The following is a 23774-nucleotide window of genomic DNA, read 5'->3' as shown; positions in this document are numbered from 1 at the left end:
GAGAGGGGCTGGCCACCTCAGAGGGGCAGGCCATCAAGGTCACCATCTTGGTGAGGCTTAGCATCCCATTTTTGAAGTCATCCACTGAAGAATAAAGATCAAAACAACTGGGGTAGGGAGGGATAAAATATTGGGTAAGGTAGTGGTTGGCCTCTTGATGGGATGGTATGAAAGTATTTCTAGGTTTTAATCAATGAAAAATTTAAAAATTTTTGCATCATGTCAGAACAAATGGAATGCTGGATTTATGGTTAAAAAGTTAACTTAGTTGATTTAATATACTTTGAAAACTATATGCCTACTAAGGGTCCAAGTTTCCCTGCCTTTCTTAGAGAAGTGTGGGGACAAGTGTTCTCTCTCCCTCAATGCTTAGGCTATCAAATCTTGGCACTTTCTAGATGACAAGGTAGCTTAGAAATGGCTGACCCTCTCCTGGAGTTTTAGGTCGCGTATATACTTGGCAGCCGAGGGCACCTGGTTTAGATGATCCTTGGCTGGACCTTTCACCTACAGCAATGGCTTGTCAAATGTCCATAGAGAGTTGAAAGCCAGGCCTGTTTTCCCTTCTGATATTGGTGGAAAGCGTCAGCCCATGACTGGCCGTTCTAGAAGACAATCAGAACCTATGCAAACAATTGAGCAAGGACCAATAGGTGAAACTGAACTTTTGTGAACTCATGGAGTAAACACAACTTGCTTACCAAATTGTGAAATCGAACTTTGTTTTCCAAAGTCTCAGATCTCAGTGGACAAAATGGAAGATAAATTACGTGAGACCATGTTGATACTCCTTTGTGAAGAGAAAAAAAAAAAGCAAAGGATAGGCTGTATGCATTTGTTAACACTCTTAGAAATGAACGCTGGGGTGCCTGGGTGGCTCAGTCGTTAAGCGTCTGCCTTCGGCTCGGATCATGATCCCAGGGTCCTGGGATCGAGCCCCACATCGTGCTCCCTGCTCAGCGGGAGGCCTGCTTCTCCTTCTCCCACTCCCCCTGCTTGTGCTCCTGCTCTTGCTATCTCTCTCTCTGTCAAATAAATAAATAAAATCTTTTAAAAAAATGTTAAAAAAAAATGAACGCTAAAAGAGAATGGATTTTACTGTATATAAACTTTTAAAAGGGGATTTAAAAAGAGTACTTAGATGAACACAATGATAAAACAAGTAGTTGACCTCAACTTCTTAGAGTTTTCCTACATATTTACACAATGATATAGGAAATTGATTTTTCAGTGGGGGAAAAGAAACCTGTTTTGTACAGTAGGTAGTTGGGCTCCTGTTTTAAATGAAAATATGTTGTCTGAAAAAGAAATCTCCCCATTGATGCTAGGTTAGTGGGGGTCAGAGTGAGGAAGGGTACAGAGACTGGAACTTATCCATTCTGCTCTTGATGGACATTTAGGTTGCTTCCAAATTTGAGGACCTATAAACCAGGCTGTATAAATATCCTTGTTCACGTGCCCTGGTACACATGTGCAAAAGTGGAATTGCTTGGTCGTTGGTATGTGTATTTTCATCCTTATTAAATATTGCCGCATGTTTTTGCAGAGTGGCCGTACTGGTTTACCCCCCAGCACCAGAATGGGTCCCCTTGCCTGGATTCAAGTGTTCTCCCATAGAGAATGGGGGGAAATAAGTCTTGGAAAGAATGAGGAAGCTGGGCAGGGGAAGGCCTTGGGTGCCAATCCAAGGAGCTCAGACTTTATTTGACTGCCCTGGAAAGCCTCTGGTGATTTGGGGGCAGGGAACAAAATGCAAAAACGAGGTTTAGGAGAGTGAGCCTTTAACGCTCTCAATTGGTTTGTGTTGTGGGGAGAATGGGGATGATCATGGGTTTGGCTTAGGCAGCAGCAGGATTCAAGTTCACAAGAGAAAGATTTGTGGGGAGAAGGTGCACAGGGGGATGCTGAGCAGATGGTGTAGGGCAGAGACCCAGAGCGCTCAGCTCTACCAACGCTAGTCCTTAAATAATCCTGTTAGTCTATCGCACACTGCTTGTGGGTGTGTGAAGTACTATAGTCCTTCTGGAGAACCCTGTGGTGGGATTCAGCAAAGATGAAGATGCACGTGCCTAAATATCCAAATGTCCCCAAATATACCAAAACAAAACAAACAGGCAAACAAAACCACCCCCAAAAGAGGGACTTCAAGAAGGAAAGAACTGTCAACAATGTTAAATATACCAGAGAGGTCTATCAAGAAAAGCCCTAAAAAGCATGCACAGACTTGGGCTATTAGGCGTCTGATGATGAGCTTTGCCAGAGAAATGTTTGTAACACAGTGGGAGCAAAAATCCAAGCACAGGGGCGTCTGGGTGGCTCAGTCGTTAAGCGTCTGCCTTCGGCTCAGGTCATGATCCCAGGGTCCTGGGATCGAGCCCCACATCGAGCCCCACATCGGGCTCCCCACTCTGCTGGAAGCCTGCTTCTCCTTCTCCCACTCCCCCTGCTTGTGTTCCCTCTCTCGCTGTGTCTCTCTCTGTCAAATAAATAAATAAAATCTTTAAAAAAAAATGCAAGCACAGTGGTTTGAGGGGAGAGCGAGTGGTAGCAAAAGGTAACCGTGTGTGTAACATGCTGTCAGGATGGTTGGCTGAGCACAGACTCAGCACACAGAAACATTTAGGATGTGATAAAAGTAGCATTTCAAACTATTGGACAAAGGATACATAATTTGACAAATGGTGATGTAGCGTGGGGTGGGGAGGGGTTTTAATAAAGTTAAATCTTTATCTTACACCATACACTAAACTCAAGTCAGATAACTTCTAGAACTAGATGAAAATATAGGTGTACATAAACTTGGGGATGGTTAAAGTGCTTCTGAGATTGGCAACAAAACTAGAAACCTTAACGGAAAAATATGGATAAATCTGACTTCATTAAAACACACACACATGCACTAAGCCCTTTGGGAAGGAAAAAAATTCCATTAAAATTGAATAACAAATGACAAACATAGAAAAATATTTACAATATATGAAAATTCTTACACATAAATAAGAAAAGAGAAACACACCAATATAAACATAAATACAAATAGCAATTCACAAATAATCCAGTGGTTCAATACCAGCTGAAAAAATTCAATCTTAATAAGAATCAAGAACTCTAGTTTCAAGAGGAACTGAACTCTTACATTTACTTCTCTTTCCTCCCTAAGTTCAACTGAAACTACATTTTTTAATGAAAGAAAGGAAAGAAAAGGGGAAAATTCCAAAGCAATGTTGGGAAACAAGTATGGTAGTTCTCCCTTACCTAGATACATTCCTAGACCGCCATGAATGCCTGAAACCACAGATGTACCGAACTCCATATAGACTATGTTTTTTCCTATACATGCATACATATGTTAATTTATAAATTAGGCACAATAAGAGATTAACAACAAGTAATAAAATAGAACAATTATAACGATATACTGTAATAAAAGTTATGTGAATGTGCTCTCTCTCTCTCTCTCTCAAAATAGCTTATTGTATGGTACTCACTGTTCTGGTAACGCTGTGAGATGAGAAAATGCCCACATGATGAGATGAAGTGAGGAGAATGATGTAGGCGCTGAGACATATGTAGCCTTAGGCTCCTGCTGACCTGCTAATGAAGGAGGAGCACCTGCTTCTGGACCACAGTTGACTGCAGGTAACTGAAACCATAGAAGGTGAACCTGTGGGGAAGGGGGGACTGCTGTATGGTAGATTCTTTGGGATCTGACATCGAGCTCTTGTCCCTTTGGCAGCAAAGTCCTCCAGCCTCACTCCACTCATGTGGTTCAGGTGGGACGGCCACGTTCCTGCAGAGCCAGCTTCCTAGCTGAGGCTGAATGGCTCAGGCTGGGGCACAGTGAGGGGAAGGGATGCCTCTCACCCCACCACCCGCCCTCAGTTTGGGTTCTATTTTATGGAACAGACACATCATCATCGATTGGAAGACCAAATGTAGCTTTACCATTGGTCAAGACTTAGAAACCTTGTGGTACATTCTTGGATAGGCTCTCTTAAGCTCTGTTGCACCCTCCTAATGGGAGAGATTGGAAAGCCCCAAATCTTATTTCTCAGTGTCCCTTGCTGCTAGAGTTCTGGACGTAAACTGAACTTGCATCACACTTGCAGAGGAACCTGCCTCCTCACATGGAGAGAAGAGGGATCACCTGAGAATTAGGTAGAGTGGGAAAGCCCTGAGGCCCCGAGACACCAGGCATTGTGGCGGTCGGTGGCCGTGGGGGCACGTCAGGCCGTGTGCCCCAGCCTCCACCCTGCTTTGCTTACACACAACAAATGAACGACTGTTCTTCTACAGCAAGGCAGAAAGGCTCTCAAAGTAAATAAGAATGCTTGGAATTATGTTTTTTGTTTTAAGCCAAAAAAAAAGTAAATAAGAATGTGCACTGGTTGACAGCAAAGGTGTTATTAGAGCTGGACAGAGAACAGGCAAGCACTCCAGTGAACCCCCAGTGGACACAGGACACAAGCAGGAAAGCACTTTACTGCCAGAGCAGTCCCCTCCCTATTTCCTTTATCAGGAAGGATCCTCAGCCTGCAGACCTGTTCCCTTTGGGCAGCCTGTCCCCTCATCAACCCAGGGTGAACCTCACCCTCTAATTCCCGCATGAAGTGAAAAACAAAAACAAAAACCAAAAGCTAAAATATCTGAACTAAATATCCAAATGATTAAAACAAAATCTGGGTGGGTTGAAACCAAAGGGTCTCCCTGGAATGCTTGGCAGTTGATGGCCCAACGGGTCTTCCCACCTGTGCTGTGATCCACTCTGAAGCCAATCTTTCCATTCTTGTACCAAGTCCCATTCCACATTCCTTGGAGCTCAGACCCATTTGCTGATAATTATGTCTCTCCCTAGAATGGCCCAGTCCTTTTCCTCCCCAAAACCGCCCTGTACCAGGGAAACTGCCCCCCAGTTTCTGGGGTACACTGAATTCTTCCACCACTTAGGTCTTTGTTTTTATGACTCCTTCCATCCTGCCTGCTGTTCCAAATTCCACCCCTATGCCCTTTCCCTTCACGTCCTACTGAAGGTCATTTTCTCCATGAAGTATCTCTATTTCTTCCTTTTCTTTCTTTCTTTCTTTTTCTTTCTTTCTTTCTTTCTTTCTTTCTTTCTTTCTTTCTTTCTTTCTTTCTTTCTTTTCTCTCTCTCTCTCTCTTTCTTTCTTTCTCTCTTTCTTTCTTTTTCTTCCTTCCCCTCCCTCTCTCTCTTTTTCTGAGAGAGTGCGCATGCGCACATCTTAGTGCGCATGTACGAACACAAGGGGGCAGTACAGCGGGAGAGGGAGAGAGAATCTTAAGCAGGCTCCATGCCCAGTGCAGAGCCTGACGTGGAGCTCGGTGAGCGTCCGGTGCAGGGCCTCCGCAGACTGAGTCTCACGACCCTGAGATCATGACTGGAGCAGAAATCAGGAGTTGGACGCTCAACTGATTCCACACCCAGCTGCCCCTCCATGAAGTATTTCTTTAACACATAGGGCCTAAGCTGTGGCCCAAGACTTTGAAGGTAAGCAATGACCATTTGTGAAATGAGTAAGTCCTCTAAACACATATGGTTTCTCTTTTACTGAACCCCTCCCTCCCTTTGTGCTGTTTTATGGGGCCTTGCACTCTTCTGCTTGTGTATTTATCTAATTCCTTGCTGGAAACTCCCTGAGGCTGGAGACTGTGTCTTCTGAGCCAGGCTATCCCCATCTGCCCCAGACAAGGGGTTTCCTAGGTTGCAGTTCTTTCAGAGCTAAAACTGGGCAAGTGTCAGGCAAACCAAGGTGAGTCGGTTATCCTAGTCTTGCTAGTCTTTGATTCCATGGATTATGGAAAGAAAGTAGGATGTAGGGTTAAAGTTATGGCTCAGCCATGGCCTCCAAAACACACTTTTCCACATGTCTGCTGCATGTGTGGCTTTTCCACTGGGGGAAACCCCAGTGAGCTAGGAACAGAGTCAGGACTTTATACAGAAGATAAGTTTCCTATCTGAAAGAAAAGGTAAACCCTGAAATATGGGCCTGAAAACACTCAGTAAATCTACAATAGGACCTGTATAAGAAAAGGGGTGGAGTTCATTTTTTAATGGAGCTTCCAACCCCTGTTCTTCCTCCTACATCTATGAGTCCATGGGCTAGTATTACACTCTCTGAGTCTCAGTTTCCATATCTGCAAGGTTTCATCTGGGGATGAAAATCCTTGCCTGGCAGGACTGTTGAGAGTTAAATAAGAGAAGCTATGTGTGTCACTGAGCCCAATGCTTGGTGTCCAGAGATGCCTAGACTAGCAGAGATTTCAGCATCCCTCCTACTCTGTGTACCCACAACCCAAACCGTGTGCCCATCCCCCAGCACTTTGTGCCCACACCCAACACTGTGCTCACACCCCAACCTTGTATACCCACACCCCAACTCTGTGTGCTCACACCCAACACTGTGTGCTCACACATACCAACACTGTGTGCCCACCCCAAGACTGTGCTCACACCCCAACCTTGTATACCCACACCCCAACCCTGTGAGCCCACACCCAACACTGTGTGCTCACACCCCAACCCTGTGTGTTCACACCCCAATTCTGTGTGCTCACACCCCAACCCTGTCTGCTGACGCCCCAACCCTGTGTGCCCACACCCAACACTGTGTGTCTGCCCCCCAACATTGTGTGCTTGCACCCCCTACACTGTGTGCCCATACCCAACACTGTGTGCTCACATCCCAACCCTGTGTGTTCACAGCCAACACTGTGTGCTCACACCCCAACCCTGTGTGTTCACACCCAACACTGTGTGCTCACACCCCAACCCTGTCTGCTGACGCCCCAACCCTGTGTGCCCACACCCCAACCCTGTGTGCCCACACCCAACACTGTGTGTCTGCCCCCCAACATTGTGTGCCTGCATCCCCTACACTGTGTGCCCATACCCAACACTGTGTGCTCACATCCCAACCCTGTGTGCTCACACCCAACACTGTGTGCTCATACCCAACACTGTGTGCTCATACCCCAACCCTGTGTGTCCACACCCCAACTGTGTGTGCCCACACCCAACACTGTGTCTGCCCCCCAACATTGTGTGCCTGCACCCTCTACACTGTGTGCCCACACCCAACACTGTGTGTCCCTTCCCCACTAGCACTTCTTTTCCCCTCACTTCCCACTCACTGTCTCTGCCTTCTCCCTGCCCTCTTCCCACTGGTAGTTATCTTTCCTACTTACAAAGCAGTTAAAATGAGGGCAAAAATCAGCACAAAACTTAGAAAAATCACAAAGTACGCAACGTTTTTCTTGTAGGGTTTGATTTGTTCAAATGCCTTCTTCATTTATCTTGTCCATATCCTTCTCCGAAGAGTCAGGAATTGGGGCTTGCAGAGCTGGAGGGGCTGTGGGATGTGGAACGTGCTCCTTAATCTCAGGCCTCTGAAGAGAAGAGGCAAAGCAAAGAAGACATCTTTCCCAGGGATTGTCTCTTAAAGGAGCTGATTCTCTGGGGCAGGGGGAATGCCTCAGCTGGCTCCCGCAAGCTAAACCCACAAGTAATAAACCTCCCTAGGACATGCTGATTAGATAAACCAGTAAGAATTGCGGACAACACAGACATTAGATTTAAAAACTTAAAACAAATGTTACTTTTACAGTGTCTGTGACTAGACAAAGACTTTTTGGTTCTAAAATAGTTGGTTGGTGAGGTAATAGAGGAGGGGCTATGTTAATAGCAGAGGTAGAAAAAAAGGAGAGGTGGGTGGGTTCCAACTGCAAGGCCCACCCTAAAGGATTGGATTCAAGGGCGCTGGAGCGACAGGCTACTGCACGGGGTGAGTAGAGTGGATTTTAAATATATGGAGTTAACAGCTTGGTTGTAGGTTCAGGTTTGGGGATGTGAATGAATGAACCCAATAGTGTAGGCAAGAATCTCCAGCCCACAGAGGGTCAGGTGAGAATTGTGTTGCTTTTTGCTAAAGGCCTGTGCAAGATTTAGAGAGCAAAGATAAGGGACAATCTGTTGTCTAAATTAATTTTTAACTATTTCAACATAGTGAAGGACAAGTAAGATAATGATCAGGTTGTCCTATTGGTGGTGTTGCTATTCTGCATTCCCCTGCCCCCACCTTTGGAGAGGGGAGTATCTATGCATACGTGCATCTGTGCAATGTCAGACATGCACTGAGGGGCTGAGATCTAGATCTAGTTGTATTCTCTGCATGGAGTTCTAACTTCTTAAATCCAGGTTCTTCAGCCATGGAAGTCACGGGGGTTGGTCCTGTGCTTACTTCAGGCTTCTTTCAGTTCGATAAGGGTTATTTCCAGCATCTTCTTGGAGGCTCCTATGAGTCCAGGAAACATGAGACTTATATAAAAATCCCCACTTCAATGAAGCTTTCCCACCTGAAGGAGGTGACCTTTACCAAGGACCAGCTTTATGGGCTCTAGGGAATGGGAGGGAGGTGATGCATGAGAAGCCAGGGAGATAGTCCTCATCTCTCTTCCTAGATGTAACAGACCGTAGTTCTTGCAAATCAGGACTTCTGGGGATCAGTTGGCTATCCAAGAAAGGGTCACCCAGCCCTTGATGAAATTCTAACTTAGAAATCCAGAGCCCTTAGCTCTGTGGACTTCTGTCCCCAAGAAAGGGTTTTTTTACTTTCCTGCAATTTGGGACTGAGCTGTGAGCTCATGTGCTGAGGAATGTTCTCAGGAGTACCCTAAAAACCCACCAACTATGCTGTTTCTCCCCCTCCCCTCCCTAGCTTATTTTGGGTTGCCCAGTGTGAGGAGAGCCATCTTTCCCCATCCATTGAAGGTGCTCAGTAACTGGCTTGTCGCTCGACTGAATGCCTGCCCACTCTCCCTTCGGTTCAGTTCATCTTCTCAGAGAGGCAGTAATCAAGCACTTAGACTTACTGATGGAGATGCTCAAATAGCTTCTCTTTTACCCCCCTGCTCTGTGACCATCGACGGAGGCCAGACCAACAAAGGAGATACTTCAGCACAAGTGATGCGGTCACATGAAATAGATAGCAGAGTGTGTTCTCCGACGTTACCGTCCACAAAGCAGAACCAGCTGGCCTTGGGTTTCCTTTTCATAACCTTCATCTGTAGAAAATTTTGCATCTTGAGCTACTTGAGATCTACTTCCCTATCTAAAGAGCTGGGCTGTGTGCTGCTTCAGCTAATTTATTCTCTCAGAAGTACATAATTTGGATCATTTTATATAATCTTGAAGACAGGAGCCCTTTAAGATTCCTTACTCAAAAATGGATTCAGCTTGGTTTGAAGCCTAATGGGGCACTGCAGTGTTCATTCCTGCTATCTTAGGGCATGAGCTGGGTCTGATTGCACCCTCTTCTTGCGTCTTAGCCTGCTTCCCCTTAATTCAGAACAAGAGCAGCTCTAACAGAGAAACAGAACATGATCATCCACACCTACTTCATTTCTATGCCTTTTACCCTAAACCTGGGCAAACTGCAATATCATTTTATATCAGAATTCCTTGAACACAGGCTCTTTTTTCTTTTTTTAAAGATTTATTTATTTATTTATTTATTTGAGAGAGAGAGTTCATGAGCAGGGGGAGGCGCAGAGGGAAACAGGAAGCAGACTCCCTGCTGAGAGGGGAGCCCAACGCAGGGTTTGATCCCAGGCCCCTGAGATCATGACCTGAGCCAAAACCAAGAGTCAGATGCTTAACCAACTGAGCCACCCAGGTGCCGCCCCCCCCCCCCCCACGCCCGCCTTTTAAAGTGTATTTCATGAACTCAGTGATCTAGCTAAGGAATTTTCTGGGATGAGTTTCCAACGCACTGCCTGGCTGCTTCTAGCTCCCTAGCCAGTTTTTACCATGGTACACATGTACACTAGTAATATCATCAGCGACACTGTCCCCATGCACTGAATCGTATAACCCTATGGCTTACTGTGTACGTGCAAGGTACTTTGCTGGGCTTTGGTGGCAGTATGGGGATAAATGGCACATGGGCCCTGCCCTCAGAGAGCTTACAATCTAGTGGGAGGTGCAAGATATATGCATGTTTAGTAATGGTTGAAGATAGTATTGTGTAAGTGTTCCATTAAATAAGCGTGAATCGTGGGGTAAAATCAGAAAGCAGCCTGATTTTTTTACCTGTGATTGCTCTTTTAAATTTATTCTGTGTGGCTGAATCTTGCTCTGCCCCTGGATGAAATTTAGACAAGTCACACGATTGTTCTGGTCACTTGTTGGTCTCAGGCTCATCTCAGAAATGATAATGTTGATCCCAATGATAATCCAAACCTCAATCTCAATTTCAAATTGGGGCCTCTTCCCATCCCAACCTGGTGTTGCTGAAGAAGAGAGGCCTATGGTGGTTGGCGGTCTGGATGGAAAGTCCTGCCTTCTACTCTTCTTTACTTATTTAGTTCCCAGGGGTCTGCGAACGCTTCAGGGTTGTTGCCTGGGGAGGGAGAAGAGGTGGGAGGAGTAGAAAAATTCTCTCTACACATCTGGTCTCCAGCCTCACCAGGGTCCTCAGTGGGGACATGGCAATTCTTTTACACATCCCTGGGCTGACCCCTTGAAGGTCAACCTTTCCACTACCCTCAAAATCCACCCCAAAGGCACACACTCCCACCCCTCACCTCTTTCCTCATGGAGAAAGTCTGTGTGGTCAGGTGGGAATTTTCTCTGCTTCTGCCCCTGCCCATCATCTCTTTCCTTCCTTTTTCTTCCCTGTCTTGGATGAAGTTGCTTGTCCTCCTTCCTTGGTCCTGCTTCAGCCTTTCACCTCTGCTCCTTATCAGGAATCCCCCAGAAGCCAGTCAGCACAGTAGGTTCACCTGGCATGGAGAATGCCAGGGTTTGGAGACCAAGGGTCCTTTTTTAGGGCTTATTCTTTGTTGTGTCTCATACATTATAGCTCTTTGTAATCAGTCTCTACATCTAACATAACTCCAATCAAAGTAAAAAAATGACTATTTAAAAAAAGTGTTTACAATGATATACTATCTTATTTAAAATTAAATTTAAATTATTTACTTTTTTGTGGTAAAATAAATATAACAAAATTTACCATTTTAACTATTTTTGAGAGTACAAATTTAATAGCATTAAATACATTCACACTACTGTACAACCATCACCACCATCCGTATCCAGAACTTTTTCATCTTCCCCAACTGAAACTCTGTATCCATTAAACAGTGACTCCCCATTGCCCCTTCCCCCAGCCCCAGATCCACTATTCTGTCTTCTGTCTCTATGAATTTGGCTATTCTAGGTACTTCATATAAGTGGAATCATACAGTATTTGTCTTTTTTGGGTCTGGCTTATTTCACTTAGCATAATATCCTCACGTTTCAGCCATGTTGTAGCATGTGTTAGAATTTCCTTCCTTTCATTAAAAAAATTTTTTTTAAGATTTTATTTTTACGTAATCTCTACACCCAATGTGGGGCTTGAACTTACAACCCCAAGCTCAAGAGTCACATACTCTACCAGCTGAACCAGCCAGGCACCCCTCCTCCCTTTTAAAGTCTGAGTAATATTGAGTTGCATGGATATGCCACATTTTGTTTATCCATTCATCTATAGATGAACATTTGGGTTGTTTCCACCTTTTGCCTGTTGTAAGTAACGAACATTGGTGTACAATATGAGCACCTGTTTGAGCCCCTGCTTTTTAACCCTTTGGGGTATATATCCAAAAGTAGAATTTATTTGTTTTGAATAGCAAATACATCCCTATGTGGACAATATAAAAGGGACAAGAGGTTATACCAGTGGCCCCTGAGCATCTGCCTCCCAGTTCCACTCCCAGGAACCTTCAGTGAAACCAGGTTCTTGTGACTCCTTCCATGGAGAGACTATGCTCCTATAGACGCACCTGCCCCCCGCCCCAATGGTGGCAAACCATAAGCACTCTTCTACACTTTGCTTTTGTCCCTCCACTTAATATTTCTAAAGATCATTTCATAGCACTGTTTAAAGAGTATTCACTCTATTTAAAAGCTTCATGGTTTTCCGGTGTACAGACAAAACTTTTTTTATCAGTCCCCAATAGATGGACATTCAGGTTGTTTCCAGTGCTTTGCTGCCACAAACAGTGCTGTAATAATAACAGCCAGAATTTACTGAGCATTTACTGTGTGTCATCTTTAAAATTCCTTCCATGTAGGGGCACCTGGGTGGCTCAGTTGTTGAGCATCTGCCTTCGGCTCAGGTCATGATCCCAGGGTCCTGGGATCGAGCCCGCATTGGGCTCTCTGCTCTGCGGGAAGCCTGCTTCTCCCTCTCCCACTCCCCCTGCTGTGTTCCCTCTCTCGCCATGTCTCTCTGTCAAATAAATAAATAAAATCTTAAAAAATAAATAAATAAAATAAAATTCTTTCTATATATTATATCATTTAATTCCCATGATAATCTTCTGGCATAAAAATGCAGGGAGGTTGGGTAACTGCCCCAAACCACACATAGGTGGGAGTATATCCATAAGATAAATTTCTAGACAAAGAGTTGCTGCTACCCAAAGGTATGTGCATTTTAAAGTTTTATAAATATTGCCAAAGTGGCCCTGTAGAGTCTGTGCCCAACTGCAGGGTCACTGGCCATTGTGTGGAAGAGGACCCATTTCCTTCCACTGTTGGTGTTGTGAAGCCTTTTGATATTTGCTGATTTTCACTGTGGCTCTAATTTGCTGCTGCTTCTTTTTTTTTAAGATTTCATTTATTTATTTGAGAGAGAGAGAGAGAAAGAGAGAGAGCATGAGTTGGGGGAGGGGCAGAGGGATAAGTAGACTCCCACTGAGCAGGGAGCATGACTCTCAGATTCCAGGATCCTGAGATCAGGACATGAGCCAAAGGCAGATGCTTAACCGCTTAACCGACTGAGCCAGCCAGCCCCCACCCCCCATTTTTTTTAATGAGGTCGAACATCTTTTCAAATGTTTAAAGGCCACTTGTTTTACTGATGGCATTCTTAAAAACTTGACAAAATGATTCCATAGTTTATCTAGAGAATATGGACAAGGTAGCCTGGTTCCTTAAAATTTCCATATTGCTTCTGTTTTTTTCCGAATAGGTAATACAGTCACAAGATTCAAAATTTAGCAGGAGTAAAAGGGTATAGAGTAGACATCCCCCCTTTCCAAGTCTCTCTTTAGCTTCCCAGACCCTAACCCCAAACGCAATCTGGGTTCCATTTCTTGCCTGCTCCATGGGCATAACCTCGGCCATGCTGTTGTTGAAACACCCCGAGCTGTTTCATGCGTGAAAGATTAAGTTCAAACATCCCATTCTAACCCCACCAGTGTCCTCTTAACTCCACACAGCACCTGACCTTCAACCTTAACCCAGGCTCCTCTCATGAGACACCACCTGCCCCTTCCTTTCCCATCCAAGTGCGATTCTCAGGCCCTCCCGAGGCTTCACTTCATTGCTCTGCTGGCCTCCAGCCGCCCCTGCCTGGAAATTCTTACTTTCTGTGTCATAGAGTCTAGCTAAGAGTTGCTCACCCACAGGATTGCTGAATTTTAAAATTTTAACAGAGTAACAACGTAACTTATTGCCCAAACTGGAAGGCTTTTGAGAATGAAAGGGGGGCACTGCTAACAACGAAGCCAAGACAAGTGGGCAGATGGTGCCTGTGCAAGGCAAACTGGGATGCAAGTTCAACCCCAGTCTTAAGGACAATCACATTTAATTTCAGGGTAGAGATGAATGTGCTGAGTCCAGTAAATAAATACATTGCTGCCTTTGTCCACTGCCCAAGCTTCTCCTCTAAATGGAAAATTTTTTAATAGCACATTTCTCCAACACTATTTTCTTTAAAAATCTATCCTTTGGAATCTCAGTTTCAGCCTCTAACCTGAAGTGTATAAGAAGCATTAGTTTATTTTCTAACACTCTCCATCTGTATTTTGAGCCTTCATTTAAAAACGATGCTGTCTTTTTAAAGCCCTGTCCGTTCCAGTTTCCAATCCGGGGTCGGAGTGGGGTGGGGTGCTGGACTCTTAGGGACCTACAAAGGCTCCTACCCTTGACATCATCTGTCCTGTCCATCGGTTCTTGTTTGTTGGCACCTAGAGGTCCCTGTGGAGCACCGAGTCTCTCCCCAAGTCTTTGTGCCACCTTGGGTGAGGGGGATGGGACAGCCTTGATCATCGTAACCATCTTTCCCATACTTCAGTCTAGGTTTGGTCAGGAGTCTTTTCTATTGTCCTGAGGGAAGAGGCTCCTTTTGTCTCTTTTTTCTGCTTTCACATGCCCTCCCTGAGGCAAAGCATGGAATGGTCTGTTTAATGGGGGGTAGGAAACGAAGTAAAGAAAATAGCAGACTGGCTATTCATTCATTCATTCATCAATAGCAGGCACTGGCTAATCATTCAGAACATTATTTTGCAAGGCATATATAAATGCCTTTAAGGTGTGCTTCCTGTTTTAACTATTATGATATTATAATTTTCTGTATCTTTTAGGAAAGCCTCCCTAACCCCATCATCCAGGCTAGTTCAGCCATTTGCCAGCTGTGTGAACTCAGGCAAGTTATTTTATCCTCTCAGAGCTTTAATTTCCTTATCTATAAATGCGGATAGCAGTAGTTCATATTAATTAAGTGCTTGGCACTTACCAGGCACTATTCCAAATTATCTTATTTAATCCTGAGCAGAAACTCATGAGATACATACTATTATTCCCATTTTACAGATGAGAAAACCAAGTCTCAGGGTTATAAGTATCCTGCCCAAAGTCATGTGACCTCCTGCTCTTAACCACTACCCAGCCCTTTCCTTCATAAATGATAATGATCACATAGGGTTGCTGTAGGATTAACTGAGGTAATTTTGTAAAGCTCTTAGCACAGGTCCTAGCACATAGTAAAAACTCCATAAATTCTAAGCTAATATCTTAACCATCATTTTTGTCATGTTTAAAATGTGTATAAATTTATGAATATTTAACATAAATGCCCTATTCGATTTTCCCACTCAGGAATATGATACCTTATTTTGTCCTTCTTAGCAAAATTTTCTCATACATTCTCATATAAAATATGCATTTCTAGGCAAGGTTATTTCTAGATGTTTTAGGATTTTTGTCACTATTGAAAATGAAAATTTCCCCCCATTATATCTTTTCATCAGACAGTGTGTGTGTGTTTCCAGATTCTTGTTAATGAATCACCATCCAGAAGCCCCCAGAGGAGTGGCTTTCCCTCTCATTTTAGGCTGACAACATGAAGATCCCTTGACCCACATGGTGACACAGAGTCCAATAGGGAATGAGGCACAGGGTGAGGAATGGCTTTCCAGGGTGGCTCAGGTTGGCTGACAGATCACTGTCGCCAGACTCAGGAAGTACAGCCTGGGGGAAGGGAGAAGTGGGTTTGCTCTGGGTCCCTCCTGGAGCCCGTCTAAGGGATGGATTCCCAAGCACCTGCAGTTCCTCTGTGGCCTCAGTGATTCCTAATTGAGTTTGTAAAATGATGGCCCCAGTGGCAGCTTTGGCAAGGGCCAAGCTTGCCACCATGGGAGTGTGGCTTGCTTAAAGAAAGGGATGGCTCATTTTTCTTTGGGAAATATGTCATCCACGGAGTCCTTAACATTCTCTTTTGCCAGCCTCCACCCAGGGCCTTCAGAGGGCAGCAGAGAGCAGAGGCAGAGGAGGAAAAAAGGTCCCAGTTCCGGGCCTGCAGAGGGATTTTTGGTTCTCAGAGAAGTAACAATAACTGCTCCATTCCTGCAGACTGCCAGGAATACCACTCCCCACATCCTCAGAATAGGCAGGGCGTGAACTTCCCGGGTGTAGAATAATTATAATATTACTAGCTGATCCATTTTTCAGTTGAGGAAATTGAAGAAAAAAATAGATAGGTGACTTGCTCAACATCCCATAGTTTGTGGAGCCAGGATTCGAACCAGCCATTTATAAGCCTCTATTATAGGTGTCAGGAATACCTCAGTGAACAAGACAAAGTCCCTGCCATATCAGAGGAAGAGAAAGTAATGAATGAACAAACAAACACAAAATGTGGTTTTGGATAGAAATGCCATATAGACCAATAAGGCAGAGTTAAAGACTAGAGAGGGGCATTTTAGATAGGCTGGTCAGGGAGGACCTTCTTGGGTAGATGGCATTTGACCATAAAGCTGAGTACATGAGAGTACATGAGAGAGCTGAAGGTTGGGGAGGCAGTAAGTGCAAAGGTCCTGAGGTGGGAATGAGCTTGGGATGTTGGAGGAACAGCAGGACGTGCAGTGTGGTTGGTGCAGAGTGAGCCAAGGTCTGTGCTGTTTGCTGGCCACAGGCCACAGCAGTGACTGGGGGTAGATGGAGATGGAGGAGGAGAGAACCCATCCTGCATAACCTGAGCCTGGCCTCCTCAGGCTTCTCAGCTTCCCTTTAAGATATCTCTCAGCTTTTCTTGCCTTCCCATACAGTCATGACATGCCACATATGTTCCCTCCTCAACCCTGGATACAGTTCAAAAGCAGCTAAAGTGGACAAGAATCTGGGGCAGCCAGTCTTGTACTACCTGCCAAAGCTTGGCACAAATAATCTGAGAGCCAAAAATCGCATATATTGGCATGAGGCTTGCCCAGCTTGTGGAAGACCTCTTGTGGGCAAAAGTTCTATGTAAGCTTGATGGGGCCCCAAATGAATCCTTATTCTCACCAACACAGGGGTAGGAAGCTCATTTTTCCTTCATGAGACTTCACCCCCTATGCCAGGACCCAATGTCAAACCTGCCTAAGCCCTGCCATCTGTTAAACCCAGGTGGGGTTCAGGTGGCATTGAACTGAAGATGGAAAGGTATCTGTCCCTGTTGGTAACCACCCCTGTGTGCCAGGTCTCCAAAGGAAATGGAGGCCCAGAGGTCAAAAGCTGCAAATTACTAAGAATCTTTGCCCTTCCTCCCTCCTTGTAGCATCCTGGTGACTGAGGTGGGCCCATGTGGAGTACTCTTTTGGACTAGGTTAGAGGCATTTTGGTTTCTAGAACCAGAGGGGTCTGAGCAGTCTAATCCAGGATTCTCGACCTTGGCACTATTGACAGTCTGGACCAGCTGATTCTTTGTTGTGGGGGCGTCTTGTGCATTGTAGGATGTTAGCAGCATCTCTGGCCTCTACCCACTAGAGGGTAGTGTTAACAACCAGAAATGTGTCTAGTCATTGCCAAATGTGCCCTGGAGCGGGGAGGGGGAGAGGGAACACTTCTGACTAAGAACCCACTGGGTCTAATCTCTTCCCTTGCTCCCAAGCCAATGCATGGGTCTCAGCCATTACTGCTCTGGTGGTGAGGAAGGACTGAAAGCCGTCAAGCATTTGTCCCAGTGCTTAATGCCCGCTGGACAAACCAGTCTCCTTAGCAGTAATGTGAACGGGGCCAGAGGTGAGGGAGAGGAGAGAAATGGGATGGCCAGCTCTCCCTTCAACATTTTTCAGTCACAAAACTAAAGCACGGGAAAGGACAGGGGTAGAGCTGGCCATAGGTACCATTGGACGAGGTCTGTCTCTCTCCATTCTGTCTCTTAGTCACACACACACACACACACACACACACACACACACACACACACACACTTCTGCCACTCTCTGTCTTGGTTCTTTTCTCTCCCCCTGAATACAGGCTTTCTCCAGAGACAAAAGAGAGCTCAGTACAGGAGGAGACGGGTAGCAGTGGGGCTGATTTAGACCAAAAGATTGGCAGGGCAGGAACAAGAGGTTGTGGGTATCAATGAAGGAAGAGTGAAGTAATTCATCATGGGGTCCAGACCAGAATGGGGGTAAAGAAGCCATGCAGGGCTGGTGGAGGGGGAGAAGAGGAAGATGTCTGGAGACTAGAGGTCTTCATCGGGTTGAAAAGCAGGAAAGAAGAGAGGCAGAGATTAGGAAGTTGTCCACTAAGAGTCTCAACCTCCCTCCCAGCTTCACAAATATTTGTTCTACTCCAGAGACATAGACTCATAGAATCACAGGATGTTAAACCTTGAAGGAAATTTAGAGACCGTTTCGTCCAATCAACTCAGTGCAGGCTCTTTCATTAATTCATCAGCATTGGTATTGAGGAGGATACTTGTTTACAATCTTTCCCTCTATGCTTGGAATCAAATGAGAAATAGTAAGATACAGAAGTCCCATAGGTAGAAGTCAAAATAATTTTGTAACAGGTAAAGCTGATTGGAGAATTTGGCTTAGAATATACAACCACAATCAGGCTTCCTAATTTTTTCTGCCAGAACTAGGCTTGTCTACCCAACACTGGAGGACTCCCTACCTGCAGGGTGAGAACCTACCCTGGAAGTTTGATGTGAAGAGAGGAAGAGAGGAGCCCAGCTGGGACTTTCTCTGAAGCAGGCAGTTCTCAGACAGATCTGAGCCGTGGCACATGCCCATTTTATTTTCCCAAATGTGCCAATCGCTTGAGTCACTCATCCTCTTCTAGGTGAGAGTGAGTGAGGAGGTAGAAAGGTAAGTGAAAAGTACTCTTTTTGAGACTTTAGAAAGGACAGAAGCTACCACTTTACAGGGAAGGGTAAAGGGCTGAGAGGGAGAGGGAAGAGTTTCCCCTAAAAAGATACCATTTAAGTGCAAACTCTACTTCAAGAAAACTGGAGTCCAGAGAGGTGAAGTGATTATCTTAAGACTGCACAGCTCTGGGGACAGAATGAGGTTCTTCAGACTTCTAACGCCATGGCTTTACCATTTCACACTTGTAATCCCAGCAGGTCAGCTTCATCAAGGGTCATCAGCCTGAGTCAGTAACAAGAATCTCCTGCTCTGTCATTCAGGGGATCTTCTTGTCCCTTCCCCCATCACCACGACTGCCTCCACCACCTCCATCTGCCCCTCATCGCCTCCATCCTTACCTCCAGCACCTCCACGGTGCCTCTCTGACATCCATGTGTGCCCAGCTACCATATTGCCACCGCTACCATTCTCCCTAGCACTTCTCCCTCTACCATTTCCACCGTCATTACTGCTATCCCCTTTTTTGGTTAGCAGGCAGCCGGCACAGACCAGTTGGGTGAAGAAGGGGCTGTGAACTAGAAGGCTACTCACATGGCTCTGGTCCTGAGAAGTCTTCAGGGTCTTTGAGATCAAATATCTCTCCAGCTCCTGATGTCCTCTAATCCCTCCAAAAAGATCATCTTGGAGGGTTTTAAGAAGACTGTGGTAGAGATACATAAACATAGGTACACGTGTTTATATAAACTCCTTTTTTTAAAAGATTCATTTATTTGCTTTCTAGAGAGAGTGTGCATGAGCGAGGTGGGGGAGGGCAGGGGAGGGAGAGGGACGAGTAGACTCCACACTAAATGCAGAGCCCCACGTGGGGCTCAGTCCCAGGACCCTGAGATCACACCCTGAGCTGAAATCAAGAGTCAGACACTCAACTGACTGAGCCACCCAGGAGCCCCCATATAAACTCTTTGACCACAAGTACAAACTGCCACAATTTCTAAGCCATGGCCTAATCTTACAGCTGCAGATTTAGGCACCTGAGAAGTGATAAGATTCATTACTGGCATCTCAGCAGTCCTCAAAGCTCTAACCACCTAAGGGTTGAAGGTATTCAAGTGAGCTGTACTTTGGGGTGCCAGCCAGCTGGGGTCCCCCAGTACACAATACCAAACCCAGGCCTCTGCAGGCTCCTGGAAATGCTGCCACCCATCTGTAAAATGGGTGACCCTGGGGTAGGGGATGGTGCTGGATCATCCGTAAGGTCTCTTCCAGCTCTAACATCCCTCCAAGACAGAATCCAAAAAGGACTTAAGATAGAAATCGTGTAGGGAGATAAACAAACATTTAAAAACCAAGGCTGAAATGCAACACTGCAATAAGAAGATCAATAAGAAGTTAAAATCCAAGAAGAAATTTAGAGCAAAGTTGTCCGCCTGTAATTATGGCCAGCTCTGCTCAGACCCTGCTCTACCCTGGTCTGTCAGCAGAGCAGGCGTCAGTCCCTTGCCCCGCAGGAGTGTCCCTTCCCCCACCCTGGTCACATGGCTGGCCGCCACTGAGCCCCACAAGTCAATCTCCAATGCCCCAAATACTGTTCAGCCTGGAAATCACAGAGCGTCCTTCTTGCCACCTAACAGCACCAGAGCAAGTGATTCTGGCCTTCCTGAGATTTGGATCCTGGTTTCCAGTGCTAAGAGCGTGAAGGTAAGTTTGCGGCTTGGAGTTTCAGAGGTAGTAGATAAAACTATACAGATAAGGAAAAATGTGCTTGACAGTGTGAACACAGAATATTTGAGAGTGAGCTTCACGCACACTGAGAAGGAGAATACCATGAAAGCTGAATAAATCCTCCAAATGAGCATTTGCCTTTTCTTTAAAAAAATTATACGCTATTAGTCACCCTGGTGTCTTGAGTTCACTGGTTTGGGGCATAAAACCTCATGCCAGATTAACCGAGATGACATGAAATGCACTCTCTCTGACACCCTGGCAAGTTAGTTCATTTTTGTTCTCATCTGATCGAACTGAGAATCTTTTTCTCCTAGGCAATGCAAATTTCTGTTGCCTTTGCCAAATTTACAAGACTGGCTGAAATTTTTATGGGAAGTAAGCAAGAACCCTGAGACTTGCTTCTTCCCCAGAAAACTATGGGAAAATAGATTCCATCTGTTGATACAACATCTCAGGATAGAAACTAAGTAATGGCTAGCCTCCTTTCATTACACATTTCTGTTGTTAGGTTTGGATACTGCACCTGGTTTTGTTACTGGTGGTTTGCTAGGGGATATTTTGTTTGCTTGTTTTTTCTTTCTCTTCTGGAGCATGCATGGGTGAGGTGCGCAGGGCCCAGAGGCAATGAACAAGCTCTCGGTTGGGAGGGTGGCCTTTCTCTAGTTTCTAAGCTTAGTCTTTTTTTTTTTTTTTTAAGATTTTATTTATTTATTTGAGAGCGAGAATGAGAGAGAGAGAGCATGAGAGGGGGGAGGGTCAGAGGGAGAAGCAGACTCCCCGCCGAGCAGGGAGCCCGATGCGGGACTCGATCCTGGGACTCCAGGATCATGACCTGAGCCGAAGGCAGTCGCTTAACCAACTGAGCCACCCAGGCGCCCCATAAGCTTAGTCTTTAAAGCCCAGCATGACCCCATGTCATTTTTGTCAATTCAGTTCACAAAATCATCCCAGATGAGCTCTCCAGGAGGTCCTTTTTTGAAATACTTTGAGCTGTCAGAGGAGTTCACTGGATACTATATTGGGCTGGTCCCTGTTCTTAGATATAATGTCAAATGGCTTAAAAGATGGGATGGGAGGAAAAGCTCCTAAAAGGCTGACCAATGCATGTGGCATAACCTTTTTTCTCATTAGTTTTTCCCCCAGACATATGGGTGTCTAATCTTAAGGATTTATTAACCATATTTTGCCCTTCTTGCCTTATAAACTATTTTGTTCTATTTGTTTCCAGTGTCTAGAGCAAATATCTGGAACAAAGTGGATTTGTTGGACTGAACTGATGTGCCTCTATGGCCAGGGGGCTCGGGGAGGGGGCAGTGTTAAATGGCCCATGATTCAATGACGAGGGTTTTGAGAGTCAAAATGCGCTGTATGCCCATCAGGTTGGCTGTATCACCACCACCTTGCTGTAGTGGACGTGAAGGCTGCTTGGGCAGGGACCCTGTGTGTCTGTTCCCTGGTGTGGCACTCTGGTGCTTAGTCTTACAGGCTTAGGGCACTGATTTTGTCAGTAGGGTTTGCACACTCTCAGGGATCCACAATGGGATTCCAGGCTGGTGGCAGGGGTAGTAAAGTGGAATGGGTCCCTGGTGACTCAGGACAGAAGAGCATTTGGTCTGACCCCTCACTGTAAAGCCATACTTACCCCCAGGGTCTAAAGATGGATGGGAGAATAATGATGAGGGAGTGGAGCAGTGGAAGGGCTGGTGTAGGAAAAACTGCTGTACCAGTTCTTTCATTTGCTACATGCCAGGGGCTGCTGTGTTGCTAACAAATTCCTCTGGCAACATATTGTAGTGGATGGTGGTACTGGGTTAATATTCTTGGGATGCAAATAACTCCAACCAACTGAAGCTAGCTGAAGAGAAAAGAAGAGTTTATTGTAAGGCCATTGGGAGGCCTTGGAGATGGGAATTCAGCTAGACCTCAGGAAGGGCCTAGAACTCAGAAGTCGATGGCTTCTTCCAGACCTCTCTTTATCTTATGTCTTCACTTCTTTCTTTCGTCTTCTACCCCCCTCCTCCCTTCATTTTCCCCTGCCCTTTCACTTTCCCTGCCTTCCTTCCTTGGGTTGGAGAATCAGAGAGAATCCAATTTCAATCTTAGCTCTGCCTGTGACACAGGAAAAATTTCTTAATTCTGTGAAACTTCATTTTCTTATCTGTAAAATGGGGGGTGAAAATTATGCATCTCACTGAATTTTAATCAGGATTAAATGAGATTATGAAGGCAAGATATCTGACATTCAATTAATACACATTATACAAAATGGTGGAGATAGAAATTCTGTTTCAAGAGGTAGGTCACTTTTGCAAATTTTTGTGATGAGCCATGCAGCTGCTGATTAGAGTAGTTGATCTAAACACTATGCATATGGTCAGCACTCTGCTTGAGCTGTTTCAAATGAATGGTTTCCGTGGAAGATGATCTGGGGCAGCCTGGGTTCTTCTCCTACTTCTGCAACCTCCTGGAAGGGAGCTTCTCTTAAGTTGTGAGGAGGTAGGACCCAGGACAGAGGAGGTGGGGAAAGGATGGTCTGAACTAGTGCAGAACTGGGAGGTATGCATCTACCTGAATAGGAATTACATTACATCTCCGTGCTTCTATAGTTCCATAATGTTTTCATCTGTTTACATCTCTTTGTCATTTTGCGTTCACTTGTGTTTGGTTTCCAATCTGAAAATCCATAGTACTTCAAATATGAAAGAATACGTTTTTAAAACATGCTGGAAAATTCTGTTTCATTTGTAGTAGTCAGGTCAGTTCAGAATTAACTGACTCAGGGAGTTACAGTGTTACCACTACTCTGTTTCTCTACTTTTCTTGGATGCTTCGCTCCCTGTGGCAAGCAACATAGTAGCACCCACCCATATCTGCTTCACAATGCCAGAGCCAGAGCCAGAGCAGGCAGTTTTTGGATGGATCAAGCAGAGATGTCCTAGGAAGAATTCTGATTGGCCCAGCTTTGGGCATGGAGTCAGGGCGGAACCAGTCTCTGTGATGGGGGAATGGGAGTGTTTGGTTGGCCAGGCTGAGTCACATGGCCTTTCCTGGTTGTGGTTGGGGAGAGATGGCCTGAGCTCCACCTGAAAGATTTGGGGGTGGTTCTATATGGGAAAAGAGGATCTGTTCCTCAGCTTCTCTTTGCTCATGCTATGAGGGTCGAGGAAGATACCAGCTCTCAAAAAAATCACCAACCAATTGGGGCTACCAGTGCATCCTCACTAAGCTTACTGGTTCACAATGCCCTGTTTGAAATTCAAGCAAAGATGTGATATTGTTGTGTATGTGAAGCTCATGTGAAGTAAACTCCATGTATGGTAGTTCAGTTTAGTAGAAAATATAAATAGGAGTTATTTCCTTAAAACAGCGGTTCTCAATGTGTGGTCCCTGGATCAGCAGCTTCAGCATCAAGTGGAAACTTGTTGGAAATGCAAACTTTCAGTCCCAGATCCATAGAATCGGTAACTCTGGAGTGGAGCCCAGAAATCTAGGTTTTAGCCAGCCCTCCAGATGACTCTGACACATGCTTATGTTTGAGAACTCCTGTGAACCACTTTCTTAAAGGTTCTTAGTTTTGTAGTTCTCCTGAATATGTAAAAATGATTCACTTTGAACAAATGGGT

At 45.2% G+C, this 23774-nt stretch overlaps 1 protein-coding gene across 5 annotated transcripts in view; it reads left to right on the top strand.

The window, feature by feature from the left end:
* Window positions 1-7711: 7711 nt before the first annotated feature.
* SLC4A5 (solute carrier family 4 member 5) overlaps window positions 7712-23774 on the top strand; it is a 103618-nt gene continuing 87555 nt past the window's right edge. For 2 of the 5 annotated variants that reach the window (XM_031030178.2, XM_031030179.2), the window contains exon 1: window positions 7713-7799. The gene's annotated coding sequence lies outside the window, so the exon portion shown is untranslated. Of the gene's footprint in view, window positions 7800-18197; window positions 19152-20057; window positions 20125-23774 lie in introns of those variants that run through there. The other 3 variants (XM_081833716.1, XM_081833715.1, XM_081833717.1) reach the window with 3 other exon arrangements.

The sequence above is a fragment of the Leptonychotes weddellii genome, chromosome 10 (genome assembly GCF_054177405.1).
Source record: "Leptonychotes weddellii isolate Sample4059 chromosome 10, ASM5417740v2, whole genome shotgun sequence".
NCBI lineage: Eukaryota > Metazoa > Chordata > Mammalia > Carnivora > Phocidae > Leptonychotes > Leptonychotes weddellii.
This window is presented reverse-complemented; position numbering and strand designations above follow the sequence as displayed.